This window comes from Melospiza melodia, chromosome 25 (genome assembly GCF_035770615.1).
Source record: "Melospiza melodia melodia isolate bMelMel2 chromosome 25, bMelMel2.pri, whole genome shotgun sequence".
In the NCBI taxonomy this organism is placed as follows: domain Eukaryota; kingdom Metazoa; phylum Chordata; class Aves; order Passeriformes; family Passerellidae; genus Melospiza; species Melospiza melodia.
Genome location: NC_086218.1, coordinates 5004223 through 5016193, shown reverse-complemented (window position 1 = coordinate 5016193; position 11971 = coordinate 5004223). Strand labels below are relative to the sequence as shown.

General features: G+C 57.5%; 1 pseudogene; it reads left to right on the top strand.

The window, feature by feature from the left end:
- Positions 1–3195: 3195 nt before the first annotated feature.
- LOC134429437 (Fc receptor-like protein 4) overlaps positions 3196–11971 on the top strand; it is a 55799-nt pseudogene continuing 47023 nt past the window's right edge.

The window sequence follows — 11971 nt, the reverse complement described above, 5'->3', positions numbered from 1 at the left end:
CCCCAGCCATGTGCACTGGCTGTCACTCGCTGCTGTGCCCACCGCTCCCCTGGCTGGCGGCTCTTTGGATGAAGGGGAAGGCAGAGAGGTCACATCTCAACCTTATGCATAGGTGGCCCTTGGTGGGGGCAGAGTGGGGACAGGCTGGGGACACGGCGGGGACAAGGCTGCATAGTCTGAGGACATTATGGGGGATGGTGTTGCCAGGAGTGGGGGGCTCAAGGGATATGGGGAACCAAGGATGGGTGTCCAGGAGAATAGGGCACCAGGGGAATTGGGTCTCCGTGCCTGGGTGGTTCCAGGGCTGGAGGTGGTGTGGAAACATGTTTCCCAGGGATTTGGGGTCATGGCATGTGGGTACCAGGGTTTGGGGTTCAGAGGGAAAAGGAGATCCTCAGGAACAGGGTTTCTGGGGGAAGAAGTAGCCCATGGGATGGCATGAAGGCAATGGGGGTGCTGGGCAAATGCACTCCTGGGATGGGGGTCTTCAGGGACAAGAGACCAAGGCAATGGGGGTCCCATGGTTGGGTTCTCAGGAGAATGGGGGTGCCAGGGATGGGCAATGGCTGGGTGGGCACAGGGGTCAAAGCTGCTTCCGGGATTGCCTCAGATTTTGGGGTGACTCAGAACCCAGCACATTCCCCACAGTGCTCGTGGCCAGGGGGGCAACCCAGGGTTGTCCTGGGAGGTTCTCAATCTCTGCCCCACACACTCCTGGGCTTTTTCCTGTCACTCCCATTTCCTGGCTCAGCGACCTCAGCAAACATGTGATGACCATTTGGCTGAGACAAAATTACACATCCATAGAATAAAGGCAAGAATCTTTTCCCACACCATTATTTTCCCAATACAAAATAAATCAAACTCACAAGGTATAAAATTAGCTGGTTTATAGAATACTTTGAATCATTGCTTTCCCAACAAGTCACTCACAATGAAAACACAAACAAATCACAAAGAAATGAGATTTTTTTTTCTCCCTGTAGGAGCCCCTTGCTGCATCCAACAGCAGCATTTGCTTGTGGATACCACAGAGTGCGTGGAATCTTCCTGAGTATCCAACAGCACCATGGGATTGTTCCCTGCCTGCTTGGCAGTAACCCAGCCCCTAAGGAAGCCTTTTGTTGAGCCATATTTAGGAATTATCCCAATTTATCTCATTCCCACCCTGAAACTTAAGTGACTTCCCATGGATTCAGCTCCCAAAAGGGGAGAAGCTCTGTCCATCCGTGGGACAGTGCACAGGAATCTGTGGAAATGCCCCTGTGTGTCTCAGGGTCTGATTCCCTGGTAAATCCACTCCAGCCTGCCCTGAATTCCCCTGCCTGGGCATTCCCTGCTCCTGCTGTGACATCCCTGTTCCCCAGCCCCTTGTGTGCAGCTCCTGCTCAATATTTCCACAATTCCCCTCTCTTCTGATGTGCATATCCAGAATGAAAACATTCTTTCGTGAAGGTCCCAAAGGGCTGCAGGTTTTGTTCAAGTAGGAGGGTCCAGGTCAGGTTGTTAAGCAGATTGTTGTTGTCTTTGCAGTAGCTCTGGGGCTCTCTCAGTCCCTTGCCGAGAGGGAAAAAATGATCAATTGCTGCATTTCTGGACTGGTTCCCACACAGCTGCCTTTGCATGGGGAGTTTCCAGTCAGCCCTGCTCTGAAAACCACCAAAGGCCCTCACAGAGCCACTGCTTGGGCTTCCTTTGTGATTTTGTGCTTCTTGCAGGGCTGAGCAAACCTCAGGCAGGCCTTTCCCCCCCCACAGAATTCTCACCTCTGCAGCAGCTCTAAAGCTGCCAGAATCAAAGCCAAGGGGGCAGGGGGGACCCTCAGGTGCTGGCTGCCACCTGGGGCTGGCCAGAGCAGGGCTGGGCAATGGCCATCCCTGTGCAGTGGGGCTGGGCCATCGCTGGGCCACAGCCTTGCATGGACAGGGGTCCCCAGGATGTGCCACCCCTGGGACAGGCACCCGGCAAGGAATGTGCAGGGACATTTCTGAAACTGCCACCCATGGGGACAGGACACCCCATGCCAGGATGTGTCACCCCCTGGACTGGTTTCCCCCAGGTCATCCCCACAACAGGGATCTCACAGGGCAGGATCCTCCTGGATGTGCCCTCCCAGGGCAGACACTGCCTCCCTTTGCCCTCTGACTCTCAGCACAAACAGCCTCTTCCTTTTTGTCCAGGAAAAAGAAAATGAAAGTGTTAAGGGGGCAGAGCCCAGCACCTCCAATCCCCACAGCCTCCCCACCCCTCCCTGCTCTCCTTACTCCCCATTATCCCCCTCCCCTGGCTGCCTCCAATGCGTTCCCTGCTCAGGTGATTCCTGGGATTGCTGAGCCAGGGACTGGGGTTGAGGGGACATGGCATAAAAATGAGGAAAATAAGGAAGAAAACAGAAATAAAGAAAGAAAAATTCAAGGGCAGGGGAGGGCACAGAAGCAGAGCTACCCAGGACCCCCATGTGATACCTGCACAGGAAACGAGCATGCCAAGGGGGCAGCACCTGGCCTCGGGTCACCCCAAAATCTGAGGCACCCAGGGAAGGAGCTGTGACCCCCATGCCCCCCCAGCCACTGCCCACCCTGACACCCCCATTCCTCTGGGACCCCAATCATGGAAATCTGATTTCCTTTTGTCCCTCCTTCCCTAAAACCCCTTCCCTGGACTGCAGTTCCTCACAATCTCCTACCCCAAAGAACCCCATCGTGGTAATTCCAGTCCCTGGGAGCCTCATTCCCTTGGGGACATTGATTCCACCAGGGTCCCCATTCTCACAGGGTTATCCTTTCCCCTGGCACCTCCATTCCTCGGTCCCCATCCCATGATCACAAATCCCTGGAGGCCACATTGTTCTGGCACCCTCATTCCCAAGTTTGAGTCCATCCATCCACTGGGAACCCCATTCCCATGGGACCCCATACCTGGGCACCCCATTCCTCTGGAGACCTATTTCTGGCTCCCTACACCACCTCAGGCTCCAAATTCTGGCCCCACCATGTCCCACCATCACCCCCATGTCCCACAAGGGCCCCACCCTGCCCCCATCCTGTCCCCAGCCTGCCCCCCCACCAAGGGCCACCTACATGTGGGTACGGACGTGACCTCGCTTCCTTCCCCTTCATCCAAAGAGCCACCAGCCAGGGGAGCGGTGGCCACAGCAGCGAGTGACAGCCAGTGCACATGGCTGGGGACACCGGGATGGCCGGGAAGGTGGCGCTGCTCCTGTGGGGTGAGTGCCCTGGACACAGCCCTGACACCCTGGGGATGGGCGCTGGTGAGGCAGAGACTGGTGGGGAGGGGGCATAGGGGGGCTGCAGGGTCCCCTGAGGTCCCAAAAGGCCACAGAGCCAGAGCATGAGGTGACCAAGGCTGTGGAGACAGGAGAGGGGGGACAATATTGGGGGGACAGGGATCTGGGGAACTATCATGGGGCTGGTGGTGGTGACCACTGCAACCACTGCTGAGTCTCCATTTCTGGGTGTCCAATGTGTCCCCATATCCTAACTGAGCAGGGGCTAGCCGGTGTGTCTCTGTCCCCAAGGGGTACTTGCCACACTATGACAGTTTATGGACAGCCCCCACACCCAGTCCCTCACTTCCAATGTCCCTGTGATGCCACCGTCACCCAGCCCTGTCCCTTCTCCCTTCCAGCCCAGACCCTCGGCCTCGCTGGTGAGTCATCGGGGGATGCCATGGCCCTTCCTGCTGTTCCCAGCCCCACACTGGCCCTGGCAGGCTGGTGTCCCCTGTCACCCACAGGTGCCCAGACCACCCAGCTCCTGGTGGAGCCCCCCTGGAGGCCGGCAGTGCTGTGGGACCGGGTGACACTGACCTGCCAGGGCTCGGGGACTGCCCAGGCCACCACCTGGTACAAGGACGGGCGACGCTGGGGGCAGCAGGGACCAGACCACTTCACTGTCACCGAGAGTGGCACCTACACGTGTGACAGAGCCGGCACTGGGCTCAGCTCCCCCATGACAGTCTCAAATGGTGAGAGGGGTTTGGTTGTCTCCAGCCTGGCACCTGCAGGGACCTCAAGGTCTCTGGGAGTGCTCTGCTCCATGGGTCACCTCCTGGTGTGACCAGAGCCCATCCCTTGTACACGGGGAGATCCCAGAGCATCTCAGAGTGGAGGGACCCCAGTTCTGGATTCAGGGAACCCTGCTGCACTGGATGTGTTCCAGTTCGAGGGTCCTTGAGAAAACTGAATGCCACAGGTGTCCTAAGACTCCCATGTTCCACAGCCCGACTGGTGCTGCAGGTGCCGGTGCAGGAGCTGCTGGAGGGGGACACGGTGAAACTGCGCTGCCGGCGCTGGGAGAATATGTTGGTCACTGGGGTGCGATTCTACCATGGGGACAAGGAGGTGGAGAGGGCCCTCAGTGGGACCGAGCTGTCCCTGTCCCCTCTGCAGCTGAACCACAGCGGCCGCTACAGCTGCAGGGGCCAGGTGGACTCCAAGGTGGCACCGTGGGCACACTCGGCTTCAGTGACAGTGACAGTGCATGGTGAGCACCCCACAGCCACCACCCTGACACCCTCACAGCCCCTCCCTAGGGACTCAGGCTCACAAATCTCCCTCCCCTCTCCTTCCCAGAGCTCTTCTCAGTGCCGGTGCTGGAGAGTCCCCCTTACCTTACTGTGGGATCCCCCCTCACTCTCAGCTGCCTCAGCACCCCCAGCCCCCTGCGGCCCAGAGCCCCCCTCCTGCACGTGTTCTACTGGGATGGGCAGGTGGTGGGGGGCCCGCAGGGGTCCCCGCAGCTGCTGGTGCCCGCCGTGGGTTTGTCGCACTCGGGGAATTACAGCTGCCAGGTGCAATCCAAGGGTGGGGCCGTGCGGAAGAGCAGCGCCCGGCTCCGCCTCATGGTGTGCAGTGAGTGTGGGGATGGGCACGGGGAGCCCCTACAGCCTGCTCAGGCACCCCTGCCCCATCTGGGGATCCGCATAACTACCCGGGTCCCCTAACCTTTTCTGGGTACCTCACCAGATCCCCTAGCTCTATGTGGCAACCCCCATCTTTCTGGTAATCTTTTTCCACATCCCCTCATTCCTGCTTGGATCACCCTCTGTGTCCCCCCATTCCTCACTGGGATCCCTTCATCTGTCCCTGATTCAACCTCAGCCCTCTCTGATCTCCCTCCATGGTCGTCAGGTCTCACCATTCCCTCCCTGGTTTTACATACTCTTCCTGGTGTCTCCCCATCTTCCTCTCCAGGTTACTCATCCTTGAGCCCTCCATCATTCCTTGGGGTCCTGTTCCAAGCCCCCCTCCTATCTCTGTGCCTCCTTTTCCTCACTGGGGTCCCACTTCCCCTCTCCCATCCCTCCCCACCACGGGTCTCTCACTGTTCCCTGAGGTCCCCCCATCCAAGGGGTCCCACCCTTGGGGGTGTCCCTGTCAGTGCAGCCCCCAGGGGACAGGTGGCATGCAGGGACTGACTGGTCCTGAGCTACGTGATGGCTGCGGGTCCCCTGTCCTTCTCCTGGCAGTGGGAGGGCTTGGGGGCACTGCTGGGAACTGGCCCTTGCCTGGAACTGTGCCATCCTGGGGACAATGACAGCGGCCAGTACCGGTGCCGGGTCAGCGACAGGGACAGCGTGGCCGAGAGTGACCCCCTGAATGTCACCATCCTGGGCAAGCAGGACCCTCGGACTGGGGGTGACCCCTCCTATGGCACCCCCATCCCACCTGCCAAGTGCCAGCCCTGTCTCTGTCCCCACAGTGCCCGTGGCCAATGCCACCATCACCCCTGGTGCCCTGTCACACCAGGTACATGCCGGTGACCCCATGACCCTGCGCTGCTCAGTGCAGATGGGCTCAGCCCCTGTCACCTTCACCTGGCTGCACAACGGACAGGAGGTGGCCCGGGGTCCCCTTCTGGAGCTTGGAGCTGTTGATGTGGGACATTCGGGAACCTACCAGTGCGTGGCCACCAACCAGCTGGGACAGGACGGGCACCGCGTGTTCCGGGCACTCAGCCCAGAGCTGGTCCTGGCTGTGACAGCGCGGGGACACAGGGACACAGGTGGGGTCACACTTGGTCACACGGGGGGTGCAGGACCCCTGGGCTTCTGGGTGACACCAATGTGTCCCTCTCTGTCCCCAGCAGTGGCTGTAGGGCTCAGTGGGTCCCTGCTGTTCCTGCTCCTGCTCCTGGCTGTCATCGGGGGCTGCTACCAGTGGCACTGCTGTGGTGGGTCACAATGCGGGGGGATGGGGTTCCCAGGGATTGGGGTGAAGACCCCCCAGCGTATGGGGGCCATAGAGTGTCACCAACAGCTCCTGACTTGGGAGAAACTGAGCCTGTAGAGACCTCAGCTTGGGGTCCTGGGTGATTTGGGGAGGTTGTGTGGGGTTGTGCAGGGAAGTTGGGGGTTCTGTCAGGGGTTTTGGGGGAGTTCTTGGGACTCTGAGGTCTCAGTGGTTTGAAAGGTTGGTTTAAGGTATTTTGGGACTTTCAAAGATGCTTGAGGGTCCCAGGGACAGTCAGGGGTCCCGATGGTGTTCAGAAGCCCTGAAAACCCCAGAGTCACCCCTCATGCTTTTCTTTTGCAGCCCTCAGGAAACAGCAAGAAAGGTGAGTGAAGGACTCCAGGTTTGAACCTCCATTTTACCCCCACAACAAAACCCTCCCATGCCCACAGACGCCCACTTATCCCTGCAGGCCTCCCCCAGAGCCCGCGGCCCCCCCAGAGGTGGGGGAGGTGCTGTACAGTGATGTCGTGAGCACCAAGAAGGCAGGTGGTGAGTACAGATGGGACACGGGGGACATCACCCATGGGTATCACCCACAATCCAGGTCCCACAACCGGCATCTCTCACAGGGGCCCCCCGCGCCACATCCCCCCAGGTGACCTATGCAGAGCTGCCAGGACCCCACAGGAGGCAGCAGGACACCAGTGACATCTGCGAGAACGTGCTGTGACACTGAGGGCACAGGGGGCACTGGGGTCCCTGTCCAAGGGCATCCCCAGCTCCCATGGGTGCCCATCATGCCCAGGGAGTGGCCATGAGTGGGGGCTCCCATGTGGGGCTGCCAGGCTCCCTGTTCAAGTGCTCCCAGTGCTCCCAGTACCCCCAGGGGCTCCTCATTTCCTCCTCTGCTACCAGGAGGCACAGGACCCTTGTCCCTTTTACTGGACCCAAATATCAGCTTTTTGATTAAACCAGAAGAAACGGTTTTTGTTTGTTTAGCTCTGCCCTGTTTGGCTCAGGAAGGAGGAGGGTCCCACCTGGTTGGTGAACCAATACTTCTCAGTTTTCAAGATTCAGAATTCAAAGGGTCACAAAAGGAACAATTTCCAGGGAAAGCACCCAACAAGGAACAAACCCCAGAGGTTGCCTCTGGCACGATTCCTCCACCAGGAGGAACCTGGCAGGTCCCAGAACTTCACTGCTCTGATGGCCAAAGTGGCATTTAGGAGCCTCTGGATTCTCTTGTGCCCTGTCCCAAACCCCTCCTCTGCTGTGTTTGCCCAACAATGATGTCAGAAAGGCCCTGTGGGGGTTCCAGAGCCTCCCCCTTTTCCAGGGCAGTCAGGATCAGGCCATGGCACAGGGTGGGGGGTCAGAGACAGGAAAAGTTTGATGTCTGGAGACATTTTGGAACACCTATGTCTGGCAGGGGTGGGCCAGACCTTGCTTTTGCTGAGACAGGGCCCCATCTGTCCATCAGCCTGTCATCCATGGCACACTGCAGACACTGTGACACTCTGCCAAAGCAAGCTTCTGAGTGGCCAGGAGACCACTGTGTCACCATGTGCCAGCTGGGGAGAGGGCGCTTGGTGGCCCAACTAGCTTAAAGGGCAGAGCATGAGGTTGCCTAGTTCCTGACCCTGTTGAGGTCTCTGTCCCATCCACACTGGAACCCAGGATTTGACCACTCGTTTAAATGAGAAATATTTGCCAAGGAACGTGGGAATCTTCCTGGAATGGAAAGAAGACCCATGCCTAAAACTTATATTAATTTCAAAAATGATGGGTCTTCCAGGCCAAAGTTGGAGAATGAATACCAGCTCTTTACTGGGAAATTTATAAACCTGAAGAGAACAAACAACACAAACCCAGAACTTTCCCTCCTGCTCAGCACTGTTGGTTTTTGTAGCAGTTATAACCGCAGCCAGCAGGGGGCGCAGCAGGGAGCACTCCCGGCCAGCAGGGGGCGCCCCGGTCCAGCTCCATCCCCTCAGGGGCCATGGCGGCCTCGGACGGGAGGGAGGAGGGGAAATCGCTCCTTTTGCAAACTCACGGGCACCAATTGGTCCCGGCACCACCACCGGCAGCGGGCAGAAGCCGCCAAGGCAGCAGGTTGGATCCCAGTGCCCACTGGCAGTGTAGCTGTGTCCCGGGGTCAGGCACGTGCCCTGCACAACACCCGCAACCACTGTCTATGATCCCGGAGGGAAGGAAGGCAGCGCCTGACATGTCTCAGGTCCACAACATCACTTCTGATTGCTTTACAGCCTTTCATTCCCTTTTCCTCCTTCAGCCTGGGCACAGCAGCTCTGGGAATGTTGAATTTCCCTGGGATGCTGAGGAAAGCTCGTGCTCGGTGCTGACTCTGCCAGGGCTCCTCAGGCGGCTGCAGAGTGCATTTGGATTTCCTGCTCCTCCTGGGCCCCTGCTGGTTCTGACACAGCCGCTGCAGGACAGGAAGAGGAGAGCAGAGGCACAGCCCTGAGGGCTCTGCAGCTGCAGCTGGAGCACAGAGATAGCCAGGGCTGGGAGCTGTGCCTTGAGAGGGCAAAATGGGGCTAAATTGGAGCTGTTTGGGCCAATGCCCCTGTTCTGCTCCAGACGCTGCAGACCCTTCAGGAGGTGTTGTAATTATTGTTGGGATTCCTGAAGGTCTGCTGTGTTTCTAAAGCATCCCAGTGCACAAACAGAGGGCTCCGCTGTGTCTCCCAGGGATTTTGGAATTCTGTGGCTGAGGCGGGAGCGGCTGGAGCAGGTGGCCCACAGGAGCAGCACCTGGCCATGCAGGTAGAGTAGGAGTTCCAGGAATTTCGCAGGGTGCTCAGGTGAGGCCCATGGGGGCTGGGCCATGGTGGGACACAACTTGCCATTCCTGCTCCCTCCAGATTTTGAGACAGAGCAGTGACACCCATAAGTCTCCGAAACCCCACAGGGTCTAGGCGCAGCCTCAAAGGAGTCCCAGCCCAGGCCTTGGGGATGATTTGGATACTCCCGGGCTCGTTCCTGACAAACGGCAGTGCTCCAGGAGCAATCAGCACATCCCGAAGGAGCAGCCTGGGGCTGCTGGAGCCCGAGTGCTGTAGGCAAGGATGGCGTGAGGGATCCGGGCCCCGCTCAGCGGGCGCTGCCCCAGGAATATCTCATCCAGCAGGAGCTCGGCAGCCTCTGCCGGTGTCGGCCCCGGGGCTGTCGGGGGGCGCGGCCGGAGGGGCCGGGGGGCAGCGGGTGGGAGGGGCTGGGATGGAGGGACCAGGACCCCACTGGGGAGCTCCAAGCGTGGAGGGAGGGAAACGGCGGAGGGGAGATCCCGGGACAGGGGGGAGCAGAGACCCTGCGGTGGGGTCTGTGGAAAGGAGGGACAGCAATGGTGGTCCTGGAGCACCAGGAAGGGGTCCAGCTGCCATCGTGCTGCGAGTGCCGGGACGGTCACAGGGTGTCTGAATCGACTGTGGCAGCGTGTCCAAAGCCACTGTCGCGATGTGTCGGGACTGAGCGTTGCCAGGGTAAGGCCCCCACAGCTCCGGGAAGTGGAGCGGTACCCTGGAAGGTGTGCAGCAGGGGTGGGGCAGAGCCCTGTCTATTCTCTGCGCCCTGTGCGGGTGAGGAGGGCAGGGATGGAGCAGCTTTGGGAACACCTGGAATCCAGACAGGGTCCCTTCCCACCACGGCCGCGGGTTAAAACCCCTGCTTGACATTTCCATCCTTTTCTCTCTTGTCTAAAGAATGAGCCAGAACCCAAAAATACTTTTTGGGATGTTCTAAAGGGCTGCAGGTTTGAGACAGGAAGGAGGAGGAGGGTCCTGGTCAGACTGTTGAGCAGATGGTTGTTGTCTTTGCAGGATTTTTGGGTCTCTTCCAGTCCCTTGCCTAGAAGGACAAAATGATCAATTGCTGCATTTCAGGACTGGTTCCCCCACAGCTGCCTTTGTAGGGGAGTTTCCAGTCAGTCCTGCTCTGAAAACCACCAAAGGCCGCCTCAGAGCCACTGCTTGGGCTCCCTTTGAGGTTTGTGCTTCTTGCAGGGCTGAGCAAACCACAGGCAGGCCTTTTTCCCCCACAGAATTCTCATCTTCGCCATATGTGAAAAACATGTTCTCTCTCCCGTGAAAATTTTTGAAGTTTAAAAAAGGACAATAGGAGGCAAGGACCATAGAACAAAGAGTAAAGGTTGTTATGGGCGGGTGCATTTTGGCACTCAGCCAAGAGCACACTGTTCTCTTCGGTGATACCTCTTAGATACCTTTTCCCTTACATCAGCCTGTTGCATATTCATCTACACTTTGTCATGGTTTTGGCCTGGCACAGAGCCAGTGCCCCCATGAGTATACCTTCTCCCTGGTGTCTGCTGTGAGAGTTGACCAGGAATAAGCAAAGCAGGCTCCAGCTTGAACATAAAGAAAACTTTATTACCTAAAGTACAAGAAAAGAAAAAAAAAAAAAAACAAAACTATAAGATAAAAAATTGAAAGCCTTACAAAAATCACTTTCCTCCTTCCCACCACCAAAATTTCCCAATCCGATACATTCCCCCAAATCACCAACTGCCCAGTCTGGCACCACCCTTTAGAATACTCAAACTTCAGTCCATGAAGAGGAGAGGAGTCTTTCTTGCACCATAGGCTTCCCCTGGAAACACGTTCAAACCTCGTGTGCTTCCATGTCACTCGGAACCCCCTGGAAAATCCTTTTGCCATTTGTGACATCTTCCTTCCATGCCCAGTGCTCTCACCACTGTGCATGGACCAGAGTCGCTTTTAGGGTTGTCTTTTAAGGATGCCTTGTCTCACTCCAAAAAGGCACAGTCTTTGCTTTGGGACATCTGTCCCCCCCATTTTTTTCCAACCACCTGGGGCCGAGGGGTACCCACAATGAACCCTCCTGGTTCTGAGGCACTGCCTCCCCCTAAGTGCAGTCTCTGTGTCACAGGAATATAACGAAGTCTATGGCTACACAAGAAAAGTCCAGCCAAAAGGCCACTCCAATCATCTCTCTCTCCACTCAGCCAGCCTTCTCCACGTCTTTTGGGCCAGGTCCTTGGTTATCTCATCTCTCATCTCTCTTCTTATCCAGCTCTGAGGAGGATCAGCATTTTTGCAAGGTCCCAGTCATGAAAGAAAGGGGTTAAAAATTCAGTCTCTGAATTTTTCCTGAGAGTTTCTCTTGGGACTTCGAGGCAAAGAGGTCGGATCTCCCTCCCCCGTCCAGCTGCTGCTGCTGGGCGGGGGAGGGGCAGCCATGTGATAGGCCTGGGGCTGGACAGAGATGGGGGGGGTGAGGAGGCCCTTGAGGATGGAAGGGTGGCGGAGCACCAAGAGACATCGGGCAGCCAGCCCCCCCCCACCAGGAGAGAGAGAGGGAGAGCCGGCGACGGAATGTGATAGCAGCCGGCCCAGGAGGAGAAGGGAGGAGTGTGGTGAGAAGGTGCCTGGCAGGGCAGTGTGGGAGTGCTGGAGCTCTCCAAGAGAATGAAATTTTTAACCCTTTCCTTACATGATTGAGACCTTGCAAAAATGCTGATCCTCCTGGAGCTAAATAAGAAGAGAGATAAGAGATGAGGTAACAAAGACTAGGCCCGAGTGAAGTGGAAAAGACTGGCTGAGTGTAGGGAGAGATGACGGAGTGGCCTTTTGGCTAGACTTTTCTTGTGTAGCCATAGACTGGACCATTCTTATTCCTTTGACACAGAGACTGCATTTAGAGGGAGGCAGTGCCTCAGAACCAGGAGGATTCAGTGTGGGTACCCCTCGGCCCCAGGGGGTGAAAAAAATTGGTGGG